At 31.3% G+C, this 18,573-nt stretch overlaps 1 protein-coding gene and 1 long non-coding RNA gene across 4 annotated transcripts in view; both read left to right on the top strand.

Moving 5' to 3' along the window:
- LOC122400008 (cysteine-rich motor neuron 1 protein) overlaps positions 1 to 18,573 on the top strand; it is a 653,650-nt gene that overhangs the window by 254,463 nt on the left and 380,614 nt on the right. The gene's annotated exons all lie outside the window — the stretch shown is intronic.
- LOC122400009 overlaps positions 1 to 18,573 on the top strand; it is a 251,400-nt gene that overhangs the window by 45,725 nt on the left and 187,102 nt on the right. For both annotated transcript variants that reach the window (XR_006259318.1, XR_006259317.1), the window contains exon 2: positions 8,367 to 10,074. This is a non-coding gene — a long non-coding RNA (uncharacterized LOC122400009). The remainder of the gene's footprint in view (positions 1 to 8,366; positions 10,075 to 18,573) is intronic.

Below are 18,573 nucleotides of genomic sequence, written 5' to 3'. Positions count from 1 at the left end.
ATAAACAAATCCCAATAATCTCAATAATCAAGAATAATATTTCTCCAATTATTTCAAACAGCTTCAAACATTATCAAACCATAAAACACAAAAGTTTCAATTTTTTAAATAAACAAATTCCAACAAAATCGTAAGTTTCCAACAATCTAAAATATAATTTTCCAAACACTCAACCTTCTATTACCCATAAAAAAAAAACCTCCAAACATTCAAACCCTCTCAAACCCCAAAAACCGTTCTGGTCGAGTTTAAAATAAAAAAAAAAATTATATTTTACTCTGATCAAGTATAAAATAAAAGTTTCAATTTTTTAAATAAACAAACCTCAGTAAAATCATAAGTTTCCAACAATCTAAAATATAATTTTCCAAACACTCAACCTTCTATTGCTCATTAAAAAAAAATCTTCAAACATTCAAACCTTCAAACCCCTTCAAACACCAAAAACCGGTCTGGTCGAGTTTAAAATACAAAAAAAATTATATTTAACTCTGATCGAGTATAAAATAAAAGTTCCAATTTTTTAAATAAACTTCAATAAAATCCTAAGTTTCCAACAATCTAAAATATAATTTTCCAAACACTCAACCTTCCATTGGTCATAAAAAAAAATCTTCAAACATTCAAACTGTTAAGAAAAAGGACGAGATTATTTCTCCTTCACTGGATACATGTACATTCATTGCCTGCTGAGAATGTTCCAGTTACAACAAATTCTTTTTGTCTCGAATGTTTCGTTGCGACGAGCGACCGTCGCATTACATATTTTCATGTCCAACGGAACGTTTGTGTACTGCCTTGGTTTAGCTCTTTTATAAATTCATATTTTGTTCGTTTTGTGTCTACGTTTATTATTTTATATCCCTGACCTCATCAACACAAACCCTCTCAAACCATTTCAAACACCAGAAACCGGTCTGATCCGGTTTTGACTCAAGTTCGCGATCGATTTTCTCCCACAGATGGCGGTTGATTCGCGTTCTCGTGGCGGCACGAGTCACCGTGTCACGTAACGTGGACGCGATTCATTTGCATCGTAGCATGGAGAGACCCATCGGGGCTTGATTAATGACTCTTTGCCCGCGCGCCTACAGGTGTTCGTGTAGGTTTGTTTCGGATGTGCCGGGCGACAGAGCCGATAAAAGGGGCCTATTCAGACCGTTTCGTTAGTCGAGCCACGCACGACAGTTTCGCCGAATTAACAGCCAGATACTAATTCCTCGAGCTCAATGGGCGCGTTAAAAACTTGTATTGGCCTCGCGACGCGTCGTCGAGTGCTTACACGACGCTCCAACAAAAGATTCTTCGTTTTTTTTTACGAATAGATTCGTGACTTTGAACAGGGCTATCGGTGTCTAGATTGTGTTCCTATGGAAAACATGAATATGCAAAAAACTGTGTTAAACGTATGTCCTTTTGTGACGATTGTCACTTTGAATGATAATAAAAAATTCTAGGGACTATTTTTTCGTGAAAATAATGGGTGAAAAAATTTTTTGAAAGACTTTTTTTTTTGTGGATGTTAATAGGGTCATTTCAGATTTAAATTTTTAATAGTGAATGGAGTAATAGTTATTGTTAATTTATTTGTGCTTGAGAGTGTAATTGAAGATGGCTGTTTTAGAGATTATTTAAAAAATTGAAAGGAAATTTTAATTATGAAATTTTTTAGTCTTTGAGATTTATTTATTTGGTTTTTATTTTTAGTTTTTTAGGTAGAATATTTTATAATGAGAATTGTGAGCAATAATTTTTGAATTTTAAGCAATTTTTAATGCTTAATAATTTTAGTAATTTTTAATGCTCAACAATTTTAGAAAATTCTAATACTTAGAAATTTTAGTAATTTTTAAAGCTGTCAAATTTTAGTAATTGTTAATGTTTAAAAATGTTAGTAATTTTAGTAACAATTATATATATTTGGACAATCATCAGAAATTTTTAGAAAGAATTTTGTGTAAAATTAGACGAGTTATAAATTTTATTCTATATTGGTTATTGTCTACGTTAAGCGTTTTCGATTGTGATTTTTGAGAATTAATTAGGAGAGAACCAATGGACCTACGCTGTTTTTGTTTTGCATAGGTATTTAGACATATTTGGACCACCATCAGAAATTTTTAGAAAGAATTTTGTACAAAATTGAACGAGTTACAAATTTTTATTTTCTTCATGGATAATGATTCTCGTCCATGTTAAGCATTTTTATTTGTGATTTTTGAGAATTAATTAAGAGAAAACTGAGGAACCTACGATGGTTTTGTTTTGAATAGGTATTTATATACATGTGGACCACCATCAGAAATTTTTTGAATGAATTTTGAACAAAATTGAACATGTTACAAATTTTCTTTTCTTTAGGGATGTGACTCTCGTTCACGTTAAGCATTTTCAATTCTGCTATTTGAGAATTAATTAGGAGAAAACCAATAGTCTTGCAGAGTTTTTGTTTTGTATAGGCATTTATACATACTTGGACCAGCATCACAAATTTTTAGAAAGAATTTTGTACAAAATTGTACGAGTTACAAATTTTTATATTCATGGATGTAACTGTCGTCCACTTTAAAGTGTTCTCGATTGTGATTTTTTAGAATTAATTAGGAGAAAACTAATAGCCCTACAAGCTTTTTCTTTTGCATAGATACTTAGACATACTTGGACCAGCATCACAAATTTTTAGAAAGAATTTTGTACAAAATTGTACGAGTTACGAATTTTTATATTCATGGATGCGATTGTCATCCACTTTAAAGTGTTTTCAATTGTGATTTTTTAGAATTAATTAGGAGAAAACTAATAGCCTTACGAGGTTTTTGTTTTGCATAGATATTTAGACATACTTGGACCACCATCAGAAATTTTTAGAAAGAATTTTATACAGAATTTCACGAGTTATAAATTTCATTCTTAACGCATGTGTCGACTAAGGAGCGTTAGTGGGTTGTTGCACGGTTGAGTCGTGTTCGAAGCGTCAAAGATTTTTTTTCTTTCGTTTCTCACGTGTCGTCGGTATCTGTTGTCGGATCTATAAGAAAATAAAGCCTTTTCCGGGATGTGGACGCGTGTGAACGATGCGTGTAAAGATTGGATACCGGCGCGACCTAATTTCAGATAGCGAGCGATAAGATGTCCACGTTTAGCGTGCACCTGAATTACTACGCGAACGCTGGCTCGTGTTGGCGCCGTGTACGGTTTCGCGCGATAAAGCACGTTTGAGTTATAAAGATAAACGTCGAATTCGAAGGCACGGCTATCGGTTGAACGCACAATTTAAGGGAACGACGCTTTAGGCTTGAAAATTGCCATTTTTTTTATCGTCGATTTTTTCTTTATACAGGGTGTCCCGCCAACCCTGGGAAAAATTTTAATGGGGGGTTCTAGAGTTTTTAAGAAAATGAAACAATATGGACGTTTTTAATTTTTAAATCTGAAATTGTACAGAAATTTAAAATTTAAAATTGTGCACAATTACATTGGTATAAATATAGTAATATGCACCACAAATAAATTGAAATTAAGAACCGAATTAATAAAATAAATCTGAAATATGGCCTCCAAAACTTACAAAATACCAAAAATATATTTTACTTTCCATAGAAGGATATTATCAAATAAAAATAATATATATATCGCTAATAAAAGATGGAAAAAATTCTTGCCCAACGAAGGAATTTTAATTTTCCAAAAATGGCGCCAAAAAATTATTTTCAAATCGGTAGTCGCTCGTATTAAAAATATATTTAAAATTGTGGAGGAATTCGCGATCTGAAATCGCAAAATTCGCACGTTCGAGGTAATTCGAATTCTCTTCAATTTCATATTAGGTGTCCAAGGCTGTTGCTATAATGCAACAATATGATCGCGCCTCGCTATTGAAAACAGACCTGCGGTGCAGTGTAATGGCATTCTTCGTTCGATAATATAACGTGTCAGCTGACAGTTGACACATTCCAGACTATACGATTACTGGGAACTTGGTTTCCAGAAAAACAATTGCATACGTCGTCTAATTATGAGATGGTATTCGACCCTCCACAAGCAAAAAGCAAATTTTTATTTTAAAGGCACTTTATGTTTCTCAATTTCGTACAAATAATAATTTAAAAAATTGTATTTTTATTTAACTTTATAAGTACAAAACAAATTTCCGGAAAAACAATTTTCTCTAATTATAAAATGGTATTCGACCCTCCACAAGCAAAAAGGAAAGTTTTACACTTAATTTTTATTTTAAAGACACTTTATGTTTCCCAAATTTCATATAAATGATAATTTAGGAGGCATAATATAAAAACATATAGAGAGTGTTCGACAACCCTAGGAAAAATTTTAATGGGGGATTCTTGGGGCCAAAATAAGACGAAAATGAAGAATATTAATTTGTTGATGGAGGCTTCGTTCAAAAGTTATTAACGTTTAAAGTTGCGCCTGTGAGACGCTGGTGCACGCGGAACTTTAAACGTTGATATCTTTTTAACGAAGCCTCAATCGACAAATTGGTATTCTTGATTTTCGTCTTATTTTGGCCTCTAGAATCCCCCATTAAAATTTTTCCCAGGGTTGTCGAACACTCTATGTAGTGTAAAATAAATTTTATTTATTTCCATATATACAAATCTGATTAAAACGTTTCTTGATTAGGTGACTCCTCTTCGATAGAAATATTAATCTGAAATTGAGAGACTTTTATAAAAATCTTGAATTTGATTCGGGTCTCCAGTGACCCAAGGAGAGTAATTTGAAAGGTTTAAAAATTCATTTCGTGGATTGTACCGATGGAATAAAGTGTCTCCGTCGTACATGCCGCCTTTCGTCGCGAGATGTGTAGAACAAGGATTAGATCTTTTCCCGCGAAGCCTACCGGATCCTATAGCTCGAACTAGATCGATAAGATCACTTTATTTGTTACAAATAGGGGGAGGTAAGAACGTGACCTAGCATCGAAGCAATATCGGTAATAGCCTGTAACCTTTGTTTGGTTTCACGGAACATGGCTCGATCAGATTGCAATTAAGATAACTAATTTATCGGAACGATCTATCAACGTAACGCAAAGAGGTAGGCGTTTGTGGCTCGTGTAACGCGAGGATAAAAGAGAAAACTCGTGCAACGTGTGTACGTGGCTGTATTCCATCGCGGAGAAGCATCGCAGGGTTCGCGATTTAATATTATAAGCGAGATTACAAAACGTCGATGGTGGACTAGTTTTATTCGACGATTTATATTTTATTATTTTTTGCGCAACTTTTATTTTTGGATGTCGTTTTTGAACGAATCTAAAATTTGTATTCCTTGGTTTGGAAATAAAATTTGATCAGCTCTACCAAAAGGGTCGTCCAAGTTTCTCAAATTTGTTTTGAGAAAGTGATATCTCAAAAAATTGTAAAAATTTGCAAATTTTTGAGAAAATTAAATTTTGAGACTTAAATTTTTCTGAGAGAATAACGTCTCAAAAAACGTAGAATTTGCAAATTTTTGAGAAAAATTAACTATGAAACTCACATTTTTTTGAGAAAATGACATCTCAAAAAAATGTAAAAATTGCAAATTTTTGAGAAAATTAAGTGATTCAAATTTTTGAAAAAAGTTTGCTGAGAAAATGACGTCTCAAAAAATGTAAAATTTACAAATTTCTGACAAAATTAAACTTGTGAGACTCAAATTTTTCAGAGAAAATGACGTCTCGAAAAATTAAAATTTGCAAATTTTCGGGAAAATTAAAATGTAAGACTAAAAGTTTTCTGAGAAAATGGCGTCTCAAAAAATTGTGAAACTTGCAAATATTTGAGAAAATTAAACTTAAAAAACTCAAATTTTTCTGAGAAAATGAAGTCTCAAAAAATTGTAAAAATTGCAAATTTTTGAGAAAATTAAACTTGAGAAATTCAAATTTTTCAGAGAAAATGACATCTCATAAAAAAATTGCAAATTTTTGGGAAATTGTGAAACTCAAATATTTCTGAGAAAATGACGTCTCAAAAAAATGAAAAATTTGCAAATTTTGGAGAAAATCGTTTTTTAAAAAAGGCTTCAATCGATCGTTTCTGCAATCAACAGGCACCTGGCAATATAACCACTTATAATTAAGAATGTTTATTTAAGTAAAGAATCGAACAGAAGACAAATATATCTGTTATTCGAAAATAAATTTATTTTAAATGTGTTAATTGCAACATTGTTCCACGTCAAATGCTGTCGATTTTAGTTGAAATTGATTTAGTCGATGTGGTTTTTAACCTCTATTTTTGGGGTCATCTTCGAAGAAACAGTATTGTTCAGTGAGTAAAATTACAGACAGCTGCATCGATTTTCTGTCGAACGTTTTCGTCGTGTTACTCTCGCCATTACAGATGCATTCACGTATTCCTCAGATTCATCAATTAATATTATATTTTGTTCTATTATTCATCGATCCCTTTCAAGCTAATCCAGTTGTTTTTGCTTTAAATTTAACTATTCTAATCTAGTAAAAATACTGGAAAGTCTATTTATTCAACAAGCAATATTTAATTTCAACTATTTACCAATCAAAGACTGAACAACATTGCAAATTACCCCATTGATATTCAGATTATTTCTATTCCACGAATAACAGAATTTTGGTAATTATTCACCATGTTAACGACCTCGAAGCACATTAGAAGAGAAAAATAAATAGATATAGCATAACAAGCTAAACAAAAACCCTAGTTTTTATCAAATTTTGTCAACTTTTCAACAATTTTTGTTTGCAACGCGTTAACTGTCTGGTGCCCCATATATGGCCCACGAGGATTTTTTCACCTCGAGTTAGAACGAAAAATTAATGAATTTCAATACTAAGTACTACGTCAGATTTTCGATTATTGAAAAGTTTTGTTTGACAACACGTTAACTGTCTGGTGACCCATATATGGTTCACGATGATCTTTTCACCTCGAGTTAGAACGAAAAATTAATGAATTTCAAAACTAAGTACTACGTCAGATTTTCGATTATCGAAATTTTTTCTTTGGCAACACGTTAACTGCCAGGTGACCCACATATGGTTCACGAGGATTTTTTGCGCCCAGTAAACAAAAAATTAATGAATTTCGACATGGTTATAAAACTAAGTACTACATCAGATTTTCGATTATCGAAAATTATTGTTTGGCAACGCGTTAACTGTCTGGTGAAACATATATGGTTCACAAGGTTTTTCCCCCCTCAGAAATGAAAAATTAATGAATTTCGACATGATTACAAAACTAAGTACTACGTCAGTTTTTCGTTTGTTTAAGAATAAAAATTTGACGAGTTATATTTGTTAAACAATATTAGAGATCGTATATGCTAGTGAGAGCTATGTACATAGGCTTAGATGGTAGTCTAATCGCGTGCCATCCCCGCCACTACTTCAAGGCTCTTGTTAAACTTGTTAAGCTATAATTACAATTTATTTTCAAGTTAGAATCGTTTGCTCGTCGTTATTGTCTTGAACTCGGACCCAGACCTAATTTAAACTATTATTTTTCGCTCTGGAATACTCGCGAGCCTATTTCCTTAGTACACTTTAGTGCCATTGAAATTTGCGTGGTAGAGACTAATGCTAGTAATTATTGTCAACTGTGGACAAGGTTCGCGAGCAAGTGAACAATTAAAAGCTATATTTCTGTGCATGATTACTAGTCACACGAGCACGACTCTAAAATATTATTAGAAAATTTCAGGAACATTCAAAAAATTCCAAAAAATTATACAAAAATAAATTAGTATTTTCTGTTAACTCAGCAAATATTATTACAATTTTTAACATTCAAAAAGTTCTATAATTAATTCTAGGTTCTCGAGTTTCAATATATAAAAGATTCATGCAAAAAGAAATTAGTATTGCTATTAACCTAATAAATCATGTCATAATTCCTAACATACCAAGGTGCAATGATCCATATTCTTTAAAAACAGTAACTCTCCATTAATAAATTGGTTACTATTATAATACACTTGGTTGAACACTTAAATGTAACAAGAATGTTGTTAAAAATCCTCTATAATAAATAAACATAGTGACAAGGTCTTTAACATGGTAAATAATCACCGAAAGATTGTCAGAAGGTACAAATTTACCAGTCATTCGATAACTACAGAGACTCTGGCGATAGTTCCCGCGCCCGCCGCCAGAGGGCCACGCTCTCGAGTCTCTCACAAGTGCTCGACTGCTTTGCTCCTCTCGACTGTTCATTCACTACATAGGCGTCCAAGGCACCTTACTAGCTTCCTCCCACACCTCAAAAAGACAAAAACACTTGATCTCTTTAGTTATCGAGTGACTCTCTCCACTATTTATCTCCCCAAAAAAAAATTCTCCCCAATCTCTGACCACTGCTCCCCCACTCTCTTAGGCAGTAACGGCGCTGGATACTAGTTAGGGAAAAGGGCGAAGAAACGTGGCGCAGACGAAAAAAAAAGAATCAAGGAAGAGGAGGACGACGCGAGCAAACCAGAAAGGGGAAACGTTGGAAACCAATGAGCGACGAATTTCTGGCTACGTCTCGAGAGAGAATTATCGAGTAACAAGTTTCTTAATTACCCTCAGCCGCCCCCGCGAGCCGGCGGAATTGGGACACGCCAATTTCGTCCGTAGTCCCGTGCACCAAACGGGGGTGGTGTCCCCCTAAACTAATTAATTCCTTTGGCGTGTCGCGTGAATCGCAAGTTTTTGGTGGGGGGGCGAAAAAAAAAAAGACACGAAAAAGATAAAAAGAGAAAAGAAACGAAGAGAAAAAAACACCAAGTTCGACCGGGAATCGTTTAATTAACAGCAGGGGGGCGGGGGGCGGGGGGAGGCGAACAGCCCACCAAAGCAACCGAGTTCAAGATTACGTCGCTGCACGGACGAGCAATTTCTGCGATAACAAAGTTTCAATCGTCTCCGCAGACGATGGGAATACCCGGGTAAAAGTTTAAAGGAAAGCACTGGCTTGGAAAAGCGATTATCGATCGAACCAACGGGCGGGGGAGGGGGTCTATTAATTACTGGAATTGCGAGGACCAGCTCGAGTGTACACAGAGCGAGAGAGAGAAGTAACTGTGAAAAAGAAAACCCTGTCCCGCGTTCCGAAGGAAGTACCACAGCAAACACGAACACGTGTACACTAGGGGAGGAGGAAGCTCGTGGATAGAAATCGACACCGAGAAACGGTCGGAGAAAGCAGACGTGATCGATAAATGCGAGGACGATGAGTCGTTGACAGTCCTCCGGCGAGCAGATGCGTCTTGGAACGAACCTAACCTAAAATTGCTCTGTCATATCTTGTTTCGAAACAAACAAAAGTGTATTTTAGAGGTTGTTCGAAGGTCGTTGGTATTGGAAGACGAACCTAACCTAAAATTGCAGCAAATTTTGTTTGAAAAAAAAACAAAAGTGTGCAAGATATTTCAGTCGAAAATATTCGATGTGGAGAACCTAACCTAAAATTGTTACTTCAAATTTTGTTTTTGAAATAAATAAAAGTGTGCAAGATATTCGATGTGAAGATCGTAGTTATTGGAAGAACCTAACCTAAAATTGTTGCTTCAAATTTTGTTTAAAAAAATTAAAAGTATATAGATGTGAAGATCGTAATTGTTGGAAGGAGAACCTAAGCTAAAATTTAGTTCTAAAACAGAGAAAAATGTGCAAGGTATTTCAGTAGAAGATATTCGAAGACGCGTATCGTGGGACCACGGAGATATCAGTGGAGTGTTGTGTGGTGTGTGTGTGTGAGAGTGCGTGCGTCGACGTATTCGCAAGAGAAACACGGAGTGGGAAGAAAGGTGGCCGTAGGTGCGAGGAAAACTCGTCGAACGAAGTTATTAGCGAACACCGTCGGGTTCTAGTGCCGGCGCGAAAGAGCGTTAATTACCAAGCTCGTCGTCGGCCAGGATATAATGGCGGTCCGTTGAAAGACGCGCGGTTAGAAGGTCACGAAGTTCGTTCACGAGACGGCCTGTTATGACGTGACGAGAGGAAAACACTTTGGTGTACTTCCGTCGCGAGTATTCCAGAAAGGAAATCCACCATGAGAGTGTCTGGAGTGGCTGCGCTGTTGATCCTCTGTTGCGCCATCGGTGAGTCCTTCAACATTTATGCGTTTTCGCGCGCCCAAAATATTTCAGTGATAATATATTGTGTACGCTCCGAAATTTTTCTAGAGAATTATTCTGGTGAATTTTGTCTGATTTTTCGGGGAATTTTCTGGGGAAATTTTCGGGGAATGTTTTTGGGGAATTTTTGGGGGATAATTGGGGCCTTAAATATGGGCAATGGGGAACGTGTCACTCGACCATTTTGTTCTTTGGAACGGTTGGATTTTTTAATTTGACGCGAAATTTAATTCTGTGACTTAACATGCTATTTGTGAATTTTATTTTTTATTTTGATGTTATTTTTGAATTTTATTAGAATATTCGGACTTAAATTGTTATTTTCGAATTTTATTTGAATATTGGGACTTAAATTGTTATTTTTGAATTTTATTTGAATATTGGGATTGTCGATACAAATAGAAACTTGGAAATTTGTTCACCATTCTGTTCTTTGGAACGTTTTTATTAATTTAATTTAACGTGATATGTAATTTTGTGACTTAACATGTTATTTTTTGAATTTTATTTGAATATTGGGATTGTCAATATAAATGGGAACTTAAGAAATCGCCATTTTATTCATTGGAACGTTTTTATTAATCTAATTTAACGTGATATGTAATTTTGTGACTTAACATGTTATTTTTTTAATTTTATTTGAATATTGGGATCATAAATATAAATGGGATCTTCGCAGACTATTTGCTATTTTGTTCCTTGAAACATTTTGATTAATTTAATTTAACGTGCTATGTAATTTTGCGACTTAAATGTTATTTTTTAATTTAATTTTTATTTTCATGTTATTTTTGAATTTTATTAGAATATTGGGACTTAAATTGTTATTTTTGAATTTTATTTGAATATTGAGACTTAAATTGTTATTTTTCAAGTTTATTTGAATATTGGGACTGAAATTGTTATTTTCGAATTTTATTTGAATATTGGGACTTAAATTGTTATTTTTGAATTTTATTTGAATATTGGGATTATCGATACAAATAGAAACTTGAAAATTTGTTCACCATTCTATTCTTTGGAACGTTTTTATTAATTTAATTTAACGTGATATGTAATTTTGTGACTTAAAATGTTATTTTTGAATTTTATTTAAATATTGGTACCATCGATATAAATGGAGACTTGGGAATTTTTTCACCATTTTGTTCCTTGGAACGTTTAGATCGAATCTAATTTGACAGAAATTTAATTTTGTTTTGTGACTTAAATTGTTATTTTTGAATTTTATTTGAATATTGGAATCCTCAATATAAATGATAGCTTGAAAGTTTATTGGACATTTTGTTCCTTGAAACAGTTGGATAAATGTTCATTAATTTGACTCTGAATTGTAATTTTAATTTATAATTTAAATTTTTATTTTCGCATTTTATTTAAATAATAAGATAATTATATAAATGAAAGTTTGGTGTTCCATTCCCCATTTTGTCCCCTAGAATAGTTGAATAAAATCTTCACTAATTTATCGCAAAATTATAATTCTGTTTTTCGACTCAAATTGTTATTTTGGAATTTTATTTAAATAATAGAATCACGAATATAAATAGGAACTTGGAAGTTTGTTCACCATTTTCTTCCTTGAAACAGTTACAAAAATCATTAATTTCACGTGAAATTGTAATTTGGTTTTTTAACAACCAAAATTGTTATTTTATAATTGTATTCGAATGGTGGAACGACAAACGTCAGTACGTAGTACTTTGTACCCCATTTTGTCCCCCCAAAACAAAATAAAATCAATCACTAATAATTCAAAAGTTTATTACTCTTATTCAATATTTCACTAAATTATTTCCAATACTAAAATTATTCAATCGAACTAAAACTTGCTTTTTATCAATATAATAACCAACCTACCAATTAAAAAAATTATAAAAAAACATTTTCGACCCCTCCACAGTGGTTTCCCGATCTCAAATTTAAAATATCCTCGAATTTCGATAAAATTTCTCGCGTTTCGAAGTGTCGCGTCGTGATTCTCGATCTAATCCCGTCGTTGCGCATGCGCGCCATTCGCGCGGGATATTTCAAGATTGATTGCTGCGCGGTTCAGGGCGAATCAAGATCGCGATTTTTTTTTTTATGCGAAAGAAATGTAATTTTGATTTATGCTTCTCGTTTCGGGCGCACGGTCCTTTTAAGGACTTGCTCCAATCAGGATGGCGTTTTAAGGCCGTTTACTTTCTCGGCTGTAAGGTAAACTATATATGTAGATGGTTTGCTCGCGCGAAATTAGGTGAAAGCTGGCGAGACACACGCGAACGGGGAAGATCCAATTTTTTCCCCCTCTTTTTCCCCCTTCGAAGAGTTACAAGTCCCTTCTAATTAGCAATTAACGCAATTAAGTTAATTTTGGATAATTTAAATAAAATTTAAATTATTTTAAAGAATTTTTGAATTATTTTGAAATTTGTATGAATGACATTTTGACAGATATTTTGATAGAAATATTTGACAAGTTCAGGGTTAAGTAGAATGTTTATATTATAAATATAATTTTGTTAAATTTCCATATGTTTAATTGTATATGAAAAATTGTTAGATGAAAATTAAATTTGTTATGTGTGTTTTCGGAGAATTAAATTCAATGCAAAAAATATTACAGAATTTTCAATATAATTTTAAATTTATAAATAAAACCAGAGATTTTGAAAGCTGCAGAGTTTCAATAATTAAAAATAATTAAAAATATTGAATAACACCAAGTAAATTAAAAAAAATGCAATATTGTTAGAATTCGTAATTGAATCTCTGACTATTTAATTCATATCTACGAAATTGTTACAGAAAATGCTTTATTTTGAATTTTAATACTCGATCGATTTCATACGAACTTCATTTAGAATTTTATTGAGATTATTTTCAGTATTGTTAATCATAGAATATAAATAATTCACAAAAAAAAATTCTGTAACGTTTCCAATGTGTTAAATTTTAACAATTCGATCATCAGATAAATTATAATATAAATAATCAGGTTATAATTATATTATAATTTAATTATAATTATAAATGATCCTCAAATAAAAATTCTGTAACATTTCAAAATGTCAAACTTTAACAATTTGATCATCAGACAAATTATAATATTAATATTCAAATTATAATTATATTATAATTCAATTATAATTATAAATGATCCCCAAAAAAAATTCTGTAATGTTTCCAAAGTGTCAAATTTTAACAATTCGATCATCAGACAAATTATAATATAAATAACCTAATGATAATTATATTATAAGTAAATTATAATTGTAAATAATCCACAAAAAAAATTTCTGTAACGTTCCCAAAATGTCAAATTTGAACAATTCAATCATCTGGTAAATTATAATATAAACAATCAAATTATAATTATATTATAATTATAAATAATCCACAAAAGAAATTCTGTAACGTTTCCAAAGTGACAAATTTTAACAACTCGATCATCAGATAAATTATAATATAAATAATCAGGTTATAATTATATTATAATGTAATTATAATTAGAAGTGATTCTCAAAAAAAAATTCTGTAACGTTTCCAAAATGTCAAATTTTTACAATTCGACCGTCAGATAAATTATAATATAAACAATCAAATTACAATTACATTATAATTAAATTATAACTATAAATGGTCCAGAAAAAAAATTCTGTAACGTTTCCAAAATTTCAAATTTTTACAGTTCGATTAGCAGATGTATTATAATATAAATAACCAAATTATAATTATATTATAAGTAAATTATAATTATAAATAACCAAATTATAATTCTATTATAAGTAAATTATAATTATATTATCAGTAAATTATACTTATAAATAACCAAATTATAATTATATTATAAGTAAATTATAATTATAAATAACCAAATTATAATTATATTATAAGTAAATTATAATTGTAAATAATCCACAAAAAAAATTTCTTCCTAAAATGTCAAATTTTAACAATTCGATCATCAGATAAATTATAATTAATATCTGGTACAAATTTTATTACAAAAATTGCAGCCAAGTATGAATTATTTTCTGACGATCCGCTTCTTAAAGACGTAAATTGAAAAGTAGTACAAATGGGGGGTTTTAAATCGCCCGCGTTGCACGAAAATGTTAAAGATCGATCCCGCCGACGGATATCGCCGGGGCTTCTTCCTTTTACGTCGATCCATTATCCAAGATCTTCGTTGTCCGAATGTACAATGCGATCGTGAGTACTCGCGTTTAATCGCGAAGAAGATATTCTCGCAGCATATTCGCTTCGAGGAGGCTGTGGCAGGGCGCGCAATCGGTATTACCATCACGCCTTCCTCGTTTCGTAATTATGTCAGTTACAGCGCTCGTTACAGCTTTACGAGGGTAAGTCGTGGTGCCACGCTGACGCGGAGTCACGACGAGGCAGCGCAATGCGTTTTAAAGTTGCACCGCGAGTTTCGTCGGTAATTTGTCGCGTAATAAACGAAATCACATGCGTTCATCCATCCCCCCCAAACGTCGAGAAAATCCACTTATTTATTATTTATTATTCATTATTTCGTGCGAGTTAAAATTATTTTTTTTGGGGGGGTACCAACAACCTCACTTTTATTCATTGTAAAATAGAATTATTTCATGTATATATAAATTATTTTTTTAGGGGCATCGATAGTCAACAATTTTTCATTTGTTTATTGTAAAAAATTGTCGTATAGTTTCTTTTTTAAACTCTTAGTTATTATTTATTATTTCGTGTAAATATCAGTTACAATTATTTTTGGGGCACCAAGAGTTATCAATCTCCCATTTGTCCATTGTAAAATATAGTTGTATAGTTTGGATTGCAAATTAACAAATAATGATGTAAAATTTCTCTTTTAAACTGTCATTTATTATTTATTATTCATTATTTGGTAGAAATACGAATGAAAATTATTTTTGGGGCACCAAGAGTTAAAAATCTCTCATTTGTCCATTGTAAAATATAGTTGTATAGTTTGGAATGCAAATTAACAAATAATGAGGTGAAATTTCTTTGTTAAACGCTCATTTATTACATATTATTTCATGTAAATACCAATCAAAATTATTTTTGGGGCACCAACAGTCACCAATCTCCCATTTGTCCATTGTAAAATATAGTTGTATAGTTTGGATAGCAAATTAACAAATAATGATGTAAAATTTCTCTTTTAAACTGTCATTTATTATTTATTATTCATTATTTGGTAGAAATACGAATGAAAATTATTTTTGGGGCACCAAGAGTTAAAAATCTCTCATTTGTCCATTGTAAAATATAGTTGTATAGTTTGGAATGCAAATTAACAAATAATGAGGTGAAATTTCTTTGTTAAACGCTCATTTATTACATATTATTTCATGTAAATACCAATCAAAATTATTTTTGGGGCACCAACAGTCACCAATCTCCCATTTGTCCATTGTAAAATATAGTTGTATAGTTTGGATAGCAAATTAACAAATAATGATGTAAAATTTCTCTTTTAAACTGTCATTTATTATTTATTATTCATTATTTGGTAGAAATACGAATGAAAATTATTTTTGGGGCACCAAGAGTTAAAAATCTCCCATTTGTCCATTGTAAAATATAGTTGTATAGTTTGGAATGCAAATTAACAAATAATGAGGTGAAATTTCTTTGTTAAACGCTCATTTATTACATATTATTTCATGTAAATACCAATCAAAATTATTTTTGGGGCACCAACAGTCACCAATCTCCCATTTGTCCATTGTAAAATATAGTTGTATAGTTTGGATTGCAAATTAACAAATAATGATGTAAAATTTCTCTTTTAAACTGTCATTTATTATTTATTATTCATTATTTGGTAGAAATACGAATGAAAATTATTTTTGGGGCACCAAGAGTTAAAAATCTCCCATTTGTCCATTGTAAAATATAGTTGTATAGTTTGGAATGCAAATTAACAAATAATGAGGTGAAATTTCTTTGTTAAACTCTCATTTATTACATATTATTTCATGTAAATACCAATCAAAATTATTTTTGGGGCACCAACAGTCACCAATCTCCCATTTGTCCATTGTAAAATATAGTTGTATAGTTTGGATAGCAAATTAACAAATAATGATGTAAAATTTCTCTTTTAAACTGTCATTTATTATTTATTATTCATTATTTGGTGGAAATACGAATGAAAATTATTTTTGGGGCACCAAGAGTTAAAAATCTCCCATTTGTCCATTGTAAAATATAGTTGTATAGTTTGGAATGCAAATTAACAAATAATGAGGTGAAATTTCTTTGTTAAACGCTCATTTATTACATATTATTTCATGTAAATACCAATCAAAATTATTTTTGGGGCACCAACAGTCACCAATCTCCCATTTGTCCATTGTAAAATATAGTTGTATAGTTTGGATAGCAAATTAACAAATAATGATGTAAAATTTCTCTTTTAAACTGTCATTTATTATTTATTATTCATTATTTGGTAGAAATACGAATGAAAATTATTTTTGGGGCACCAAGAGTTAAAAATCTCCCATTTGTCCATTGTAAAATATAGTTGTATAGTTTGGAATGCAAATTAACAAATAATGAGGTGAAATTTCTTTGTTAAACGCTCATTTATTACATATTATTTCATGTAAATACCAATCAAAATTATTTTTGGGGCACCAACAGTCACCAATCTCCCATTTGTCCATTGTAAAATATAGTTGTATAGTTTGGATAGCAAATTAACAAATAATGATGTAAAATTTCTCTTTTAAACTGTCATTTATTATTTATTATTCATTATTTGGTAGAAATACGAATGAAAATTATTTTTGGGGCACCAAGAGTTAAAAATCTCCCATTTGTCCATTGTAAAATATAGTTGTATAGTTTGGAAAGCAAATTAACAAATAATGAGGTGAAATTTCTTTGTTAAACGCTCATTTATTACATATTATTTCATGTAAATACCAATCAAAATTATTTTTGGGGCACCAACAGTCACCAATCTCCCATTTGTCCATTGTAAAATATAGTTGTATAGTTTGGATAGCAAATTAACAAATAATGATGTAAAATTTCTCTTTTAAACTCTCATTTATCATTTATTATTCATTATTTGGTAGAAATACGAATGAAAATTATTTTTGGGGCACCAAGAGTTAAAAATCTCTCATTTGTCCATTGTAAAATATAGTTGTATAGTTTGGAATGCAAATTAACAAATAATGAGGTGAAATTTCTTTGTTAAACGCTCATTTATTACATATTATTTCATGTAAATACCAATCAAAATTATTTTTGGGGCACCAACAGTCACCAATCTCCCATTTGTCCATTGTAAAATATAGTTGTATAGTTTGGATTGCAAATTAACAAATAATGATGTAAAATTTCTCTTTTAAACTGTCATTTATTATTTATTATTCATTATTTGGTAGAAATACGAATGAAAATTATTTTTGGGGCACCAAGAGTTAAAAATCTCCCATTTGTCCATTGTAAAATATAGTTGTATAGTTTGGAATGCAAATTAACAAATAATGAGGTGAAATTTCTTTGTTAAACTCTCATTTATTACATATTATTTCATGTAAATACCAATCAAAATTATTTGTGGGGCACCAACAGTCACCAATCTCCAATTTCTTCATTGTAAAACATAACTATATAGTATTATAATTGCAAATTAGTAAGAGATGACGTAAAATTTAGTTTTTACCCACTTTAGAACGGAAGATGAAGCATAAGGTCGAAGGTCGTCACAGGTCAGACGTATAACTCAACTTTGCATTTTTCAAAAATTCTGAATGCGGATTCTATTCAGAGGCAAACTATGCACACTGTGTATAGACGAGTCTCTTTGAGATAAGCCAATAGCTGATACTATTTATGGTTATCGCTCGGTCGTAGACATAACAAAGACGGTGTCAAATAATCTGACTCAGGTCCATCTGCTAAATTTCCAACTGATCTAAACGACAAACCGTGTTTAAAAAACATTAATAGACAATGTAAACGACCATCTGACTGTTCAAACATTGGTATCTTGTGCTGGAATTATTTAAACACTCATCACTTCAATTTCACATTTCATTTTCCCACAATTATTGAAAATTACTGAAATTTTTTATTTAATACAAAAATTTTATTTGTAATTTCAATTCATTCATGTAAATATTTCCCAATTGCGTTATTCTGTTGGTTAATTTTCGCGTGGAAAAAGAATAAAGAATTTAAAGAGCGTCTTTTGTTCCTTTTCTTAAAAACCAACATGGCGGCGGAGTTTCTCAGCTGGAATTATTTAAACCTTCATCACTTCAATTTCACGTTTCATTTTCTACGATTATTTCAAGCTACTGAAATTCTATATTTAATAAAAAATTTTTTTTTTTTATTTAATAACAAAATTTTATTTGTAATGTCAATTTATCCATGTAAATATTTCCCAATTCCGTTATTCTGTTGGCTAATTTTCGCGTGGACAGAGAATAAAGAATTTAA

The sequence above is a fragment of the Colletes gigas genome, unplaced genomic scaffold (assembly GCF_013123115.1).
Source record: "Colletes gigas isolate AHSC1104 unplaced genomic scaffold, ASM1312311v1 Colletes_gigas_Sc00015, whole genome shotgun sequence".
Classification (NCBI taxonomy): Eukaryota; Metazoa; Arthropoda; class Insecta; order Hymenoptera; family Colletidae; genus Colletes; species Colletes gigas.
The sequence above is the reverse complement of the archived record's forward strand: the minus strand, read 5'-3'. Positions and strand labels throughout refer to the sequence as shown.